At 39.3% G+C, this 17824-nt stretch overlaps 1 protein-coding gene across 2 annotated transcripts in view; it reads right to left on the bottom strand.

Annotated features, from left to right (window-relative positions):
- Nucleotides 1–14146, bottom strand: part of CDH20 (cadherin 20) — a 191845-nt gene extending 177699 nt beyond the window's left edge. For both annotated transcript variants that reach the window (XM_034432966.3, XM_034432970.3), the window contains exon 1: nucleotides 13529–14146. The gene's annotated coding sequence lies outside the window, so the exon portion shown is untranslated. The remainder of the gene's footprint in view (nucleotides 1–13528) is intronic.
- Between the last annotated feature and the right edge of the window lie 3678 nt (nucleotides 14147–17824).

Below are 17824 nucleotides of genomic sequence, written 5' to 3'. Positions count from 1 at the left end.
TGGATTGCATCCTTAGTAATTAAGACTGTCACAGCAGAGAAACCCAAATAACAAAACATAAACCAATAAATGGGCCATCTGAACTTCCTGAATTCTAGACTAGGAACACATCTAGCTCTTCAATGCTTTATAACAAGCCATTAGCATCAGGGCCAATCTGATCCTGGAACATGATGTTCCAAAGGGCAGGCACTACAACCGAAGAGGCATACTTCCAAGATTCCAAAAATCACATTCTTTTATTGAGGGGACCGCCAACATCCCTCTTCTGTCAGATCTAGTGTGATGGGTAGAAATAATTGGGGAAAAGACATTTCCACAAATAATTTAGATTCTATGCCATAAACATTAGTATAGGTGACAATCAGCATCTTGAATTCCACATGAAAGCACACTGACAGCTGGTGTAGTAAATGGAGCAGAGTCGTAATGTGTGTGCTAAGGTGTGCCTGTCATTGGCTGTGCCCCTGCATTCTGTACCAGCTTCAGCTTTTGGAAGGGGAGCTCCAGGTACAGTGCATAGTAGTAATTTACTCTGGATGTAGCTAAGATATGAATGGTCATTCATGAATGAATGAATGACCAGTCAAGGAAGGAGCAAAATTCACCACCACCAGGATCCAGTTACATGTTGTCTTCTAAGAAACCTTAGTTAACCAGGAGACATGTGATCAAAACAGAAATGTCCAAATTAAAGAATCGAAGCACCCAATTCACTTCATCAGGACCAACAGAATCAAATCCATTCCAAATAATCAGGCCAAATAGCATCTCAATCATCTCCCTGGGCTTTGCCTCAAGGGCAGAATCCATCTAAGTAAATCCAAGTGATTATCCACCAAATGTGTGGAATATTCATCATGTTGGCCTTGAAGAAAGACCTCCAAATTGACCCTCCCGATGAGGAGGAACCAGACAAAGCTACCATGTAGTCATTTTATTGTTAAGGAAAGCTGAATATCAGGGAAGTGCTGGTCCAATCCATGTTGCTGCTTGAGTCAAAATTGAATAACAGAGTTGGAAAGGACTTTGGAGGTCTTCTAGTCCAACTCCCTGCTCAAGCAGGAAACCCTATACCATTTCAGACAAATGGTTGTTCAATCTCTTCTTAAAAACCTCTAGTGTTGAAGTACCCCCAACTTCTGGAGACAAGTTGTTCCACTTTATTAATTGTTCTGTCGGAAATTTCTCCTTAGTTCTAGATTGGTTCTCTCCTTTATTATTTTCCATTCACTGCTTCTTTTTCTGCCTTCAAGTGTTTTAGAGAATAGATTGATTCCCTCTTCTTTGTGGCAGCCTCTCAAATATTGGAACACTGCTATCATGTCACCTCTAGTCTTTCATTAAACTAGACATGCCCAATTCCTGCAACCGTTCTTTGGATGTTTTAGCCCCTAATAATCTTTGTTGCTGTTCTCTGCACTCTTTCTAGAGACTCAATATTGTTTTTATATCATGGCAACTAAAACTGGATGCAATGTTCCAAATATGGTCTTAGCAAGGCAATAATCCAAGTGGTATTAACACTTCATGTGATCTTGATTCTATCCGTCTGTTAATGCAGCCTAGGACTGTGTTGGGTTTTTTTGGCAGCTGTAGCACACTGCTTGCTCATATTTGTCCACTAAGACTCCCAATACATCTCTCTCATTGTTACCACTACAGTTTCTTTCTCCTTTTCCCAAATCAAGTATCATCATAAGACCAATCTAATTATTTTGCACTTAAGCATCAGAAACAATTCTATAAGCACTGCTTTTTAGCAAATAACAAACAATTTGCTATCCTTTTAGATTCTAGAAGCATCCTCAGCTCTTAAAAACTTTGGGTACTCAATACAGATTCAGTCTTATCTGCTGAGTTTTCATCTAGACAGAAGGATAGATGGATGTCTTCAAACTGATCACAGAAATGCAGCAAGTGGAAGAGCAAGTTGCTTGCCTCCATTCCCTCCTAAAAATGCTGCGGAGACATTTCTAAGGAACAAAAAGCTCAGCACAGCTTCCCAACAACTATAATCTCTCAAGTGTATACAATTTAGATTTGTGTGATGCACCTGCTTCTGTAGGAAATGACAGAGTCACCAGCTAAAATGATTCAAAACCCTTACAAAATAAATTACATACTATAGCAGTTTTCTTCAAGCAAAGGTTGTTGAAAGCCAAACACAAGATATGAAAGAATCCCCACCAAAATAGAACTTTCTCCTCTCCCTCAGAAAGCCTCTTCCCCAGGAAAGCTTTAGAAGTGTTATCCCCCCACGGGCCCCACCCCAGCAACACAATATCAACTATGAAGTTTTGTAAGCATCAGGCCATTTTTGGCCTCTTAGATCATGAATTTCCCATTAATTAATATTCATATATCTTATATTTCATATATATATGAAATGTATTAATATTCATTAAGCTCCATCTGGAATATGTAGGCACTAATGCCACTAAGTTCCCACTGAAACACAACAGCACTGTGTCTTTTGACAAAGTCTGATTTAAGTTTCACTTTTGGATTATTCCAGACATGCTTTGTTACCTTGACCTTCATCCTACAAATCTGTATGTAGTTGAGCTCTTGGGAAGATGGGTCAGACAGATGTAAAAGCTGAACTCTGATTATTGAGCAAGCATCTTTTTTACCTTCAAAATGTAAACATTTGAGAAAGCCTGTGAGTAAAGTTTGGGAAATAAGATCCTGCAATTTGAAGTAACATAAATTCCTTTGTTTGCCTAAAATTATGATATATTAGGTCAGGTTAGCCAGAAACCCTACATATGGATAACTATTGGTCTGTTTTGCATTAGTTAATATATTAAATCTCCAACGTTCTTTTGGTCGCTGTGTTATCCTGCCAATGGGAAATGTAATATCTATGAAAAAGGACAGAAGAGATTAAAAAATAGCTTGGACACATTACTAGGACTATTCTGGAAGGGCTAACATCCTAGCTCCCACTCAATTACTGTTCTGCTATATCCCAGCCCAGGCTGGGCACACAGACTATTAGTTTTTTTCACTTATTTATCTGAAGCCATTCTGAAACTAAACTCGGGCAGAAGCAGCAGCTGCTGCCATTGACCAAAAAACCCCCAGGAGGATCTAAAACAGTCAGAAGCAATTGTTGCCAGAACTGATTTCAAATAATTCACTATCTGTTCAGGCTCCTTGATTCCTCCCGGAAAAGACAGAAGGATAGCAATTGCTATTGCGGTTGATGAGGAATGAGAGTAGCTGATTCACTTTTTGAAACATTCAATCTAACAGGCAATGTACCAACGACTAACGGCAATGTGATCAAAGAGATGCTTTGAAATTTACTTTATTCACAGCAAATTGATTTTATCACCCCTCAGTAGAGCTCGGTCTTTTTTTTTTCATTAGATCTATAGAGGCAAGTTATTGGGATTCTGGGGAAAAAGCAACAATGTTCTTGTATCAATGATGGCCTCTATTTGTAAGAAATGTGAAGAAATAAGACCAATTCCATCCATGTTCTCCATGAAAAGAATGTGGGTGTACCATGTTTTAATTTAAATAGCAATTAATGAATTATCCTAGATCTTTAGATATAAACTAATATATATCATTAATATGTTTAATGATAGATTTAATTATAGGACAGGTTTTTGCAATTTTATATATACTGTGTGTGTGCATTGTATTGTATTGTATCATTATATCACTGTATATGTAAATATATATATATATATATATGACAGACTATACTGTATCAAATGAAACATGGAGAGTGAGCATGTATGTTACTAATAATGTAACAGTGCAGCGCGAGCTGCACTGGCTCCCTGTGGTCTTCCGGGTGCGCTTCAAGGTCTTAGTTACCACCTTTAGAGCACTCCATGGCTTAGGACCGGGGTACTTACGAGACCGCCTTCTGCCACCAATAGCCTCTCACCGCCCAGTACGCTCCCATAGAGAGGGGCTTCTCAGGGTGCCGTCAGCCAAACAATGTCGACTGGCGGCCCCCAGGGGGAGAGCCTTTTCTGTGGGGGCACCCACCATCTGGAACGAGCTCCCCCCAGAGATACAGAAGATTCCGGATCTGCGCACTTTCCGCCATGCCCTCAAAACATTCCTGTTTCAGCAGGCCGGCCTGGCCTAACTTTCCCTTTATATTGCTTTTTGATTTTATTTTAAACTGGGATGTCTTGAATTATCTAGGACCAGAATGTTTAGTATATTTTAATTGGTTTTTTTATTATTAACATTTGTATTACATGTATTTTTATCATTCGCTGTTCACCGCCCTGAGTCCCTTAGGAATAGGGCGGTATATAAATTTAATAAATAAATAAATAAATAATAAAATAAATAAATAAATAATATTTTTCACACCTGATAAAACAGCATTTATGAGTCTGTCATCTGAACCTCTATAACTGTCTGGTTTGGCACTGCAGCCAATCAAGACAAACACAGACTTCAACGGATAATTAGAACTGCAGAAAAATTTTTTGCTACCAGCATCCCTTCCATTGAGGACCTGTATACTGCATGAGCCAGAAAGAGGGCTGTGAAAATATCTACAGATCCCTCGCATCCTGGACATAAACTGTTTCAACATCTACCCTCAAAACGATGCTATAGGGCACTGCACGTCAGAACAACTAGACACAAGGGCAGTTTTTACCCCCATGCTATCAATCTGCTAAACAACTAATTCCCACAACATTGTCAAACTATCTAGAAAGGCAGTATTACCATCATTATTCTCATCTTCCCTATTACCTATCACCTTATCTTCTTATGACTATAACTTTGTTGGTTGTATTTTATGATTTTAATTGTTCAATTAGTATCCTAGTATGATTTATGTTGATTGCTTAGTTAGTATCCATGACTATCACTAAGTGTTGTATCCAGTGGTGAAATCTAAATTTTTTTACTACTGGTTCTGTGGGCGTGGCTTGGTGGGTGTGGTGTGGCTTGGTGGATGTGGCTTGGTGGGCATGGCAGGGGAAGGATACTGCAAAATCTCCATTCCCTCCCCACTCCTGAGGGAAGGATATTGCAAAATCTCCATTTCCACTCCACTCTGGGCCAGCCAGGGGTGGTATTTGCCGGTTCTCCTAACTACTCAAAATTTCCGCTACCGGTTCACCAGAACTTGTTAGAACCTGCTGGATTTCACCCTTGATTGTATCTAATGTGTTATGATTAATGTATTTTTACAATGACTATGATAATGATCTATCACTATTGTATGTACACTGAGAGCTTATGTACTGGAGACAAATTCCTTGTGTGTCTAATCACACTTGGCCAATAAAGAATTCTAATTCTATTCTATTCTATATGGTATGCCTAACATGTTCAAAGTTAAGCTTAGGGATGGCTAAAGTGTGGTGGTTTCATTCCATTCTTATTTTGTTTTTATCTACCCTACTGCATGACTATTTAATTTGCCAAACTTAAAGCTCATGTGAAGAGTCATAAATGTGTGTAGCAGTATCAGTGCACTCTTCAACTCAGTCTTGACTCCTGATAGCTAATGGAGGAATCCATGAAATTTCTCAGTAACAATTCGGAAGTAGTTTGATATTTCTTTTCTCAGGGGTGAGACAGTTTGACTAGGCAAATACCCAATTGACATCTGTGCCAGAGGCAGGATAGAATTCAGGTCTCCCTGAAAACCTAGTCCAGCACCTTAACATCTATACCAACTGATTCTCCATAAATTTGGGTACTTTTAAGCAAATTTTAATAATAGAACACATTTTGTGAGCAGTCTTCTCAGTATACAATATTTCTTGAATTGGGAACTATATGGCACTTATGTACACTTATATTATTCATAACGTGTACATTTAAATGTGAACCAACTCACAAATACCTCCCTATGCCAAGCACCAGTACATTTTATGATATGAACAAAGTATTTTGTCTGAACTGGATTAATTCAATCCATGTATTTGGCTTTTTCTAACAAACAGCACATCCATGATGTCTCTTTGGGAATAATAAGCTATCAAAATTAATTACAAAAGACAGCTATCCAAATGCAGCATCTCCTTTTTTGTAGTTATTGTTATTTTTTTGCTTTATCATAAACCTATTTCTTTTGAAAGCAGAAGTTCATATAAAATGCTTTCTATTGCATCTTTTCTCCTCATGCTTCATATCTCTTCTCATGATCAGGCAGCCCCACTGTTTTGGAAAAGTTAGAATATACAGGTTATATTATATATTGCTGCTTCAGGCCAAAAGCCATAAGAAAACAATTGAGATATTCCTGAGACAGTTTGTGACTTTTCCCTTCTCCGGCATATTGAAAGTTCAACAGCATTCAGAACTAATAATAAATTTTACTTCTAAGGTTAGAAAATAGATATGTGTTTTTGGCACTTCTTAATCCTTAACAGGAATTTTCTGGTTTCCTATCACTCAGTGATCATACAGTGGCATCTGTAGATTTTTTTAAAAAAACTGAAACCAAATTATAAAACTTGATATATTATAGCAGTATGGATGGGCTCATTGCACTTGTACTAAAAGCCAAATTAATTCCTAATATATTTTTTGTTTGCAACTTAAATCATATTAAACATTGATTAATCTGATTTTCAGTACCAGATCTTATTTTTTTAATTGATGCAAGTTATTTTGTGATCAGATGCAGATACCGTTTTCCCCAAAATAAGACATCCCCTGATAATAAGCCCAATCAGACTTTTGAGTGCATGGCAATAAGGACAAGCGCTTATTTCAGGGTTCAAAAAAATATAAGACAGGGTCTTATTTTTGGGGAAACACGGTAGTTGTGTTTGGTTGCCATTTTGTTTGGTTCACAAATATGAGAAATTAGTAAATGACATAGTCAAATATTGTTTTAGATTTCATTCCCTCATATGTTTCATTTATTTTATTGTTCAAAATATATTTATTTCACTCATATATGATATTTATTTTATTGTTCAAATGTATATCATACATTCAATCAGATTATTAGGTGACTTCCTCAATTTTTCATCTCTCAGTTTCACATCTGTTTTTTATCATTGTATTAAATGATTCTTTCAAATTATATATATCAAGTATGTCAATAAATCAATGTAATCAAAACAAAACACGAACTACAGCATAAGGATATGTGATGGGATAAACATGGCACCTTGTGTGCCAGTGGTTTAATAGCTCTGATGTCAGAAGAAAGAAACACTGCTGCGGGCTATGTGACATCAAGACAGATCACCTGATGATATCAAGGCAGTGGATTCCAATGTCCCAGCACTCAAAGGATTATCTGAATCTGTTCTAAGTGGGGCTACTTTCAAAGAATTTAGTAAACTTCTATCATGGAATGCTGTGACATTTCTGGTGAGAACAGGTTGGCAAGAGCACATGAACTGTGCATTTCCAGGCTTAGTTCAAAATCCTGTCTTAAACCTTAAACAAGCCTGGTCCTAAAAGATTTCTAAAATCCGTAGTACCATCAAAGCACTTATGGAATGCACTTTTTGAGTGAATCAGCTTTTTGTGAATTTGGGAGCATAAGAAATGCTTTGGAGACTGCCAGAACTGTTGTTATCGCTAGGCAGGCAGCTGCCTTAGGTAACAACTTTTGGAGTGTCATAAAAAGGAAGAAAACGTTGCTTTTTATTGCCAGGGAAAGAGAAAAAGTTCTTCTGGGATATCTGTCTCAGGCACACATATTTCTTGGCTGGACTTGGATACTACACACCTTTATCTAGGTGGGTAATGGGGAAATCAACATTTTATGTATAATTCCTCAGGCAACAAAATGTTTGAAGCAATGGCAAGTGTTTTTCTATTTTGCAATTATCTTCTCCAAAACCCTTCCAAAAACCAAGCATATAAAGCTTCTTCTAATTTGGGATATGGAACATATTGCAACTGAACCTTGGGATAAGATACAAATGGCCAATTTTAACCTCTGATGTTCTGAAGCAAGGGTGTCAAACTGGTGGCACACAGGCTTGATATGTCACGCACAGGCCATGCCCATGCCAGCTCCGTGAAGGGGAAAAAAATAGTGAAATGTAACATGACACCGCGAGTCTGACACCCATGTTCTAAACCCTCTGAATATATCTTAAACTATACTTCTCTAAACTTAGAGCCAGAAATCTACAAGTTTTGCAGATATCAAGCATCACCTTGCAGTGATACTTATGTCCTCAGCACATAAACCAATATCAATGAGAAATAGTGCAAAACTTCCCTAATTCTGTGAAATTTAGGTATTGTCAAAATGGATTCCATAGTGGTCTGGTCAAACTTCTGGGCATCTACAAATACTGACATTTGCTATAAAGATATATCCTTTTGTTCATGAATACCTTCTCATGAAGTTTTAATTCCACTACTGAGTATTGTTAAATAGTTTTATAGGGGAGAGTCCATTCTGTCTTGGTATGAAGGAACATTTTCTTACAGAAGCTGTACACTGTTTGTACAAAATTTGCAAAATGAAAATCAACATGTTTTCAAGAAAAAGAAATGTGTATCATAGAATCTTGATTGTCAAATCATGGAGTACTGAAGAATTATTTCTTCCTGCAACTTGGTTGTCTAGTTCTAGGCCGAAGCCTTTTACCACCTTGTTGTTATCCAAAGCTGCATGTTAGCTGTTGCTTATAAAGTAGATTGATTGATTGATTGATTGATTGATTGATTGGTTTGTTTGTTTGTTTGTTTGTTTGTTTGTTTGTTTGTTTGTTTATTTATTTATTTATTTATTTATTTATTTATTTATTTATTTATTTATTTGTCAGTCATATTTCTATGCCGCCCACTCTCCAAGGACTCTGGGCGGCTTATACCAAAGACAGTATACTCAATAGCATATTGCCCCCTAACAATCTGGGTCCTCATTTTACCCACTTTAGAAGGATGGAAGGCTGAGTCAACCTTGAGCCGGTGAGATATGATCCGCTGATCTGCTGAACTAGCAGTCAGCTGAAGTAGCTGCAGTACTGCACACTAACCACTGCGCCACCTCTTTACACTGTGTGCATTTTGTCCTCCTTTCCTTTTGTCTACTGAATGCTAGGAACTCAGTATTGTTTGAAAGACCAGCTGCTTTCCTTCACATTTTTTAAATTCATCTTTTATAGGAAGACCTTGTTTAATCCCTTCCTTCTGGCAAGTCTTTATCTCCACGAACTCAAGCTGTACGTTTAAACACATTAAAGTTTAAGCCCTATTGAGCAGAATTGGGCTTGCATCTGGATAAGTACGTTTAGGTTTGTGTTGTAAGTATGTTAGCTGCATTTTCTAACATCTGTCTCTCATACAGGGGAGGAACTTTCATCCCCTTAATTTTCTTAATTACTCCTGAAAGTAAATAAGATCCTTGAAGATGAGACTCTCCTTTTTATACTGTAAAACAGTTATGTGTAAATGATGGTGCTACATAAATAATAGTCATTTTAAAAAGAAACATTTCATGCTCCTGAAATCATGAAAGATGGATAATGATGTTAAAAAAAACCCTTTTCTATAATGCAAGTTGGGGGTTTAATAAAGCGAATCTTTTTGTAAAGAAACTTGCTTCAGACATAATAATTACAGTGTTAAAAAACAACAGTTTACTTCTTGAATCTTGCAATTCTGCTTGAAGAACGTTAGAGAAGCACAAAAGCTGGCACCATTAGCTTTCATCCATGCTGAGCTAGCAATAAAGTGAGCATATAAGAAGAATATATTAATTGGCATTACTTGAACTATTTAAAATGTTCATTCTACAGTTCATTTATATGTTTTTTCTTAATTAAGATGGAAAGGGGAGACAGCTATAATTTTTGCATTAAACCAAAGTATACATAAGATTTTAAAGTTATATCGGACATCAAGACTTGCTTCCAAAAAGGGAGATAAATTAGTTCAGTTTGGGAGGCTTTGAATATAGTAATGATAGTTGATAGATATTATTTTAAAAATTGATTAACTTGTCTTTCTTTTACTTGTTGCATTTAAAAATGCTTTCCTGATTACTGCACCTTGAATCCGAATAAACAATTAACTGACTAATTATTCTAGTCACACCAACTTACAATGAAATCTTTATTCAGTGTTTACAGCCATCTTTGGCAAAGAATGCCTTGCTGTTTTTAAACTAAGAAGAACTGCACCCTTTGGCTTCTCTCGGCCTCAGCTGCCTTGGTTTCAGAGCTGGATGCCAATAATCAGTCTTCTTTTTCTTTTTTCTAAAGTGGACACTTTAAAAAAAAAGGGTGAAAGAACTATTCTCATCAATGCTCCATATATTCTGGCTGATTTATGTCCCAGCCACTGGATCTCTTCCTTCCGTATCTTTTAAACATCTATTTTCTTGCACCTAAGTTCATCCTTTCTACCTCTCCCCCTCCTCTATGTTTAGAAACAGAAATAGAAAGCATCTTATAGAGGGTCTGCCATGATCAGTTCAATCTCACCTATTAAATTTAGCAGGGGAAACCCATAAAACTGACTCTGGATGAAAGGAAGAAACTTCCCACCCAAAGAGGAGGGGGACATCTCTTTTTCACCTCATTTTGCTTAAAGTACCAAAACCATATTTTTGTATATTCACTGAAAACTCAAGTTGTATGATAGATGCACTTTTGTTCTTTCAAAATACATCTTAATTTTTCAATATTTTTACAATTCTCCATCCTTACATATGATTTTATTTTTAAAAGCAATATTCTATATTCTACATAAAGTCCATTGTAAGCTGAGCTGCATAAATATAACCACGTTCTAACTTGTAAGAATCTCCCATTCTGCCCTCAAAGGCCATTTCTTTATGTGTTTCCTTGAAAAGAATCCTATATTTTTGTCAGTCAGTCTATACACAGAACTCTTTACTTATTTTGCTATGTTCACTGCTTTTTAATACACTTATATTTAAAAGCCTAGAAGGTACATTTCCTATAATCACCATGAAGATTACCACTGGGGTAATTTTTTCTATAACATCCTTGTTTTTCCCCTTCTTTGCCACCCTGAAGTTAGCACTTCTAATAGATTTATGGAAGAACTCAACTTTTTGAGAGATATGCATATTTTGTCTATAGGCTTCTCATGATACTATTTTCTCCATTCTATCCTATTTCCATGTGTTCAGAAGTCATCATGGAACCAAACTCCAGTAAGCTAGAAAGAAATTCCATAGGCCTTCATTGTAAAAGAATCATATTTAAAATTTGCTTGCATTTTGCATACCATATACAAATTATAATGCAAGAGAGCTTTCATTAAACAATAAAATGAAAACACATTGGCAACAGTTTCACGTTCAAAGTTCTAAGTAAATACAAATGTATTCACCTGATATAAAAAGGAAATAGGTTCTAGGTATAACACCTTAAAGTATTCCAGTGTCACCATAGCACAACTGGAAAAAAGACTCCCATTTCTGTATATTTATAGCATAAGATCCTTGGAGTAAGATCTTAGACCTAAACAGGAAAGGAATATAACTCTTCAGATGTCTGAAGGTGCTAAGGACCAATACTATGACTTGGGCCCAGACTTAAATTAACTCAAAGAGCATTACAATATCTTTAGATGATTTCCTTCGAATTTCCTTAATTCTCCGTTTTAGATGTGCACTTAACTATTTCTCTTACAGAATGCAGTACCTTTGACTTACATTATACACAGATCTATCTATCTATCTATCTATCTATCTATCTATCTATCTATCTATCTATCTATCTATCTATCTATCTATCTATCTACCTACCTACCTACCTACCTACCTACCTACCTACCTACCTACCTACCTACCTTCTTCTTTCACCTTCAAGATATATGGAGATCACATCATTCAAATCTATTTCTATATTTATCCTTGTACCCCATAATTACAGCGGCTGGATTCAAGGTGACTTACAAACACAACCTCCTAATAGCCATTATATTTCAAAGAAAAATGAAGTGGCATTACATTAAGAAACCAAATAAAAATATTGCTACTTCCTGGATGAAAAAGCAAGCAAACAAGTGGCTTCTTGTTTTCATGCTCTTGGAATCAAAACAGGGAGATCTGAGACCACACTGCTCTTCCTAGAAAACACAACCTCCCCGCCCCCCACTTATTTTTCCTTTTGGATTATGAAGCATAAAAGATTGGTCCTTGATGAAAATCTCCCTCAATCACCTGTATTGAATATAACATAGTGGTGATTAAGTCAACAAGCCTGGTCCTTCAAAGCTGCAAGTGAAGGATGGACAAATAAAGAAGCAAAGATGGCTCTTTTCCCTCCTTTTGGGCAAAATTGCCTCCTGATTACCCTCCAAACTAGGAGGTGAAAGTAGGCAATACTTTTCAGACTGCTAAGGCAAGTAAGAAATTGGAACCAGCAACAACTCAGCCCATCAATCCTGTTGAAGGAAAGAAAAGCTGACTGATTATTTAGTGGCATTAGCTTCTCCTAGAAGAAACAGTTGCTGACATGTTTGACCTTCTCTCTTTGGCTGGTACGTTCCTGGGGGAAGGTGGAGAAATGCGCAAACAAGCAAGGGAATGTAGCAGCTGTTCCTTCCCCCCCACCCCCAAACTCATTTTTCCTGGATATCACAATAAGGTGGACCGCTGGAGAGAAAGTTGCCACTTCTGCCTGCTCAGTCATCTTTCTTTGGGTAGCACAAAGTGGGCCCCTGAGCCGCGTACCTCTTCCTTTGACCTGGTCACTTAGGAGTGGCACTGAGGTGGACCAAGCAGTAAGGGACTGTGGCCACTGTCTCTAACTGCACACCTCCCTTCTCCCTTTATTTATCTGGGCACCCTCCTTCTTCAAACAAGCCATTCAAAGGTCATGAACCAGCAGTAGAAGACAGTGGCCTGTGCTTTCACCCACCTGCCTTTGCCTGATAACTCCACCTCTCACGCTTGGTCTTGTGGAGCACTGAAACCAATTCTTACCATCTTTCCCCTTTGGGGGGAAGTGGCTGTTTTGGGAAAAGGTGCTGCAGTCAGTGGCTAGAGACAAAACACACAGTGAGAAGAAGCTCCAGAAGACTGGAGGAGTTGCTGCCCTCTGGCTATCTCTCTAGGCAGCCAGGTGACGTCCAGATACAGTGGTCCCACTCTCTTAAATTCCAGTCTGGTCCACCCAGGCCAACTCCTATAAATCCCACCTGGAAGGTAACAACTCAAGTAAAGCTGCTGTAGAGAGTGAGGAGGATACAGGAAGAGAGTGGGGTTGTCTTGCCTTCATAGTTGCATTCCTGCCCCAGAAGTGGAAAAAATGATTGGAAAGGGGAATGGGAGAACTTGCTTCTTCAGGGTTGGGAAACTAAGATGGGGAGGAGATGGATTCTTACCTAGTTGGAGTGTCTCCTTACTTCAAAGAAAACATGGGGAGCGGGATCATTAGGTGTTACAGTTCTCTCCCTCACTCAATCACCCATCTGTTCAACCCGCCCCCGCAGCTCCTTTTCTTCAGGACGTTCCATCATCCACTTCCCTATTGACTTCCCCAGCGCGGATCCTTCGCCAGAGACGACCGGCTTCTACGACGACCCTCCCTCCCGTTAGAACCGCCGCTGCGCATCCCCTTACCCGGCGAGGTAGTAGCGTTCCCTTCCTCTCGGGACTGAGGTAATTGAGAGAAGCGGAGCCCTTCTCCACGTCCCCAGCTCGCCTTCCTCCCAGTAGCCTCGCTCTCCTTCACCTCCTCGACCCCCCTACCAAAGGCACGGAGCGGGAAAGCGGCGTTTCTCCGGCGCTTTTCTTCGCAAGGTCCCGGCAAAAACTCCAGCCCCGCGCAAGAAGCGGCTGACGGCAAAACCCGACTCGCTCCTGCCGCCTGCAGCCCGGCGCTTCTGTGGCGAACGCGGAGCAGGCGGCAGTTCGGGGCAGGACTTTTCCGCGGCTTCTCCAGCTCCCGGCGGGCGGGCGGACGGACGTCGTAGTTTTTGAGCGCCCCCCCACTCTCTCTCTGTCCTCCCTCGCTTCCTTCTGGTTCGGCGGCAGGCAGCCAGAAACAACCGGCGGAGGAGAAACAGACCGAAAGCGTGAATGAAAGGAAGGCGAAAGGAATGGCGGGCAGACCCGGGAGTGGGGTGGGGGGTGGGGTTTCTCCCCGTCCCTTGTCTTGGGTTCAGTTCTTCAGAGATAGCTCGCCTCTGAGGGGGAGACCTCTCTCACAGTCCCGTTGTTTTCCGAAAGCCCTCGCAGGTAGGCGGGAGGAGGGGGAAGAGGAGGAGGAGGAGGAGGAGGGGTCGCCTTCAGTTCAGAACGCGAGGTGGGAATTGGGGGGAAAAAAAAGCTTTTCGGTATATTTGGGGTGAGAGAAAGTCTCTATTTTCCCCCTTTTCTTCCTCCCCCAGCTTGCTCTTGTTCCGAGTGGCGGCTGTTTGCCCGAGCCAGAGGTACTCATCCCGCTCCTCATGAATATTCCGCGAGAAGCGAGAGCCGCTGAAATAAATTGAATTAGTCCAGTGGTGCCAGGAATGTGCGCTCCTTCCTTCTGGAGGAGCTTGTCTGGAAAGCCACCAGCTTCAAGTGATTAATGGCCCTGCCCTGGGTAAGTTGAAGAGGAGACAGAGGCAGTGGTGCTCAATGGATACTTCCTCCCTCAGCAATGGTCTTTAGATTATGCAGCCCACCCAGATCTCCTTGGATGTGGAAATGATGGATTATCATGGGGGGGGGGGGGTTGGGGATGCTGGTTCATGAACATTGGCTTATGGGACTCTTATCTAAAGTTACCTATTTTGAGTTATCTGTTCTTTGGGTTTTTATATTTCAAGCAGGAACCTCAAGGCAGGGCAATCCTACCTCTCTCTCTCTCTCTCTTTTTAATATGGACTAGCCCAATTATTTTCAAAGTGGTGTCTGGATGTACCCAAGATTCTTTCAGGGGATTGGCAAGTTTTAATTTTGGAGGCAGTAAATATCTATAGATACAACCAACATCAACCAAAGCTCATTGATTGTTTTCAAGGATATAAAGGAATCCTGAGACCAAAATGTCTGAGAACTACTGGAACAGACTAAAGGAGAGATAAGGACTGGTCCCAAACCTTGCATCTACCATTGAGCATCACTGCCTCTGTCTCCTCTTCAATTTACCTACGGGCCATTAATCACTTTAAGCTGATGGTTTCCCCAGGTCCTTCCCATACTCACTCAAAGTCATTCAACAGTTAATGCTACACAAGCCTTGGTCTCCATGTTTCTTTCAGCAGGACTTCACAGTTTTTGGCAGCTGCTTGTAGCATCTTGGCTAAAATAATTGAACTGATTATCAGTGACTTTGACCTGGGTAAAGCCAGGAATATATCATACAAATTTGGCTGTTGGAAAGGTTGATTTGGATTTACTGCTGAACCTCCAAGGCAGTTATGGGTTGGCTAGCAACTCAGAAGTCTAAAATCTCCTTTATCTTCATGAGAACTAAGGAGGGTCTTTTCTAAGACGCTTACTCAGGTTACAGTTCCGGTTCACACTCAAATTCTTTTTATCTGACCATTGCCTTAGTTGCAGGTCTTCCTTCTTTTCCTCAAGACTATTCCTGCAGCACATCAAAGATACAGAGCATGAGGAGGTGACATAAGCCTGCTGATTTGGCCAATGCAAATCTTGGATGGGATTTCTGGGAACCATCAGGACACAATGCCCTGCAAGACATACAGTACTCTAGAACCATGATGGTGAACCTATGGCATGCGTGCCAGAGGTGGCACACAGCACCCTCTCTTACAGCACGCGAGCTGTCACCCCAGTTCAGCTCTGCTGTGCATGAGCAGGGGGCAGGGTGCATGTGGAGAGGCGGGGTGCATGCGAGTGGAGCACATTGCATTTTGGGGGTTCTGGCATGCATGTGCGCATTCACATGTCCATTTGCATGCACATGTGAATGCACGCTTTGGGCACTCGGTCCAGAAAAGGTTAGTCATCACTGCCCTAGAAACTAAGAAACTGAAGATCTACTATATTAGCTATTTCCAAATTGGTTCCTCGTCCACCATTCTAATTCCGAAGTTGGAAGTAAGTGTTTAGGGCTCTTCCCATTCACCAGAAGGCAAAAATATATGTGAATAATGCTTTCAACATGGCTTGCTCCTAGATGAGGTGTCTCACAATTTTTATACAACACTGCAGGGGGTTCTGACTTTGGTTGTGTCTTTGCTTAGCTTGTGGCTGGGCATGTTTTTGAACTAGTCGGATACTGGGAACAATTCTTCATTTTTGAAGATGCAAGAACTACCATCACTTTTGAGGCGCTTTTGATTCTTTAATTCAGACTTTGTGCATGCTCAGAAAAGCATTGGGAAAAATAACCCTTATGCCATACAGAGGGCATGGTAAGAAATAGTAGAATGGGCAAATAAAGTATTCAAACTTATAGGCAGTCACAAAAGATGATTCAAGACCAATGTTTTCACCAAGGTTTTACTCCTTGTAGTTAAAGAATAACAGATGCATCTATGGCTTTGTTTTCTTTTTTGATAAACAGGATCCAAATAATTTTGCTTCCCCATATTACCATAGAGTCCAGGGAAAATGGACTGAAATCTTGAATCTTGAAAATATCATTTTCTCCTAAGTAATAAAACTTAAGGTGCTGTTCACTTCTGTCGTTATTATGAATGCTGCAAAACATCAACCTCAGTTTTCCTGTTCTGCAAAAAGGGAATAACACTTTCCCTTGGATAAGAAAAATCTTTTAAAAATTGTTTTTCCTGATGTTATAGTATGGCCAGTTGTTATAGTAATAAGGATAATAATATAACAACACTGATGGCTGCTTTGTGACACTGACAATTATGTCTTTAATATACTTGTAATCTCCATTTAAATAGACATTTACATATAGATAATTTTTTAAAAAGAAAATTCTACAGGAAAGGAAAGAAAGATGGGGAAAAAAGAGATTGGGTATTTATTAAAATGGGCTGGCTATTGCAAAAAGGTAACTGCATGAGGATTTTAAAAACCAATTTCCATAAGTATAAAGTGAAGAAAAGAAAGGATCAAAGCACCTTAAAAAGTATGACAGACTCATGGTTCATATTTTTAAAATCTGCCCACGAAGCAGAAGCAGGAGTGTTGCTTCAAGAGCGTGGAAGAAGTAAATTATGAGCTGTGGCATCCACAACAACCTGATCCTCCAGAAGTCTTTGTCTGATTTGGCCATTTCTTTATTTTTCCTTGGGAAATAAAGAAAAAACCTGTGTGAAGGGATGGGAAGAGACTCACAGGTTTTAGGCATTGATTATCCAGGTTGGCTCAAATGTTTCATTCTCAACAGTGACAATGATTGAATATATACACCTAGGCATATTTATTCATAATGTCTTTGATGGATTTTCATTAAATTCTAAACAAAAATAATTATTTTTACGCACAAACATGCCCTTTAAAAAAAGAATGTTGCCTGTGGATCATATGAAAAAACCTGGAAAACCCTCATAAGCAGAATTCATTTTCCAAGCTCATTCACTTGTGTGAATCCGTGCAAGTACACCATAAGGATATTCAATGATGCTAAATTTGAAATTTTGTGGCAATAAGTCCTAGTATATAAAATATAACACCAACATAAGATAAAATCTTAATTTACCTGTTGCTAAACTCATATGTTAAAAATATTTTGAAGATGTTTTCAGAGATACCAATAAACAGGTTGGGCTGATTTCTGACAGAGATTTCATTAGTATAATAGCACACAGATTTTAGATTTTCATGGATGTATAGAAAACAAAAATTAACTAAAATATCAGTTTAGCAGACTGGATGCAATGGACAAAATCCCATCTGCTATTTTGCACAAGTATTATCCATTTTATGTGTGAATAATGCCATGTGTAAAATCCCATTTGGCATTCAATGAACATTTGGGTCTCATGG

The sequence above is a fragment of the Pantherophis guttatus genome, chromosome 3 (genome assembly GCF_059756535.1).
Source record: "Pantherophis guttatus breed Tessera chromosome 3, ASM5975653v1, whole genome shotgun sequence".
Classification (NCBI taxonomy): domain Eukaryota; kingdom Metazoa; phylum Chordata; class Lepidosauria; order Squamata; family Colubridae; genus Pantherophis; species Pantherophis guttatus.
Note: the sequence above shows the minus strand (reverse complement) of the source record. Positions and strands in the feature narration are given on the sequence as shown.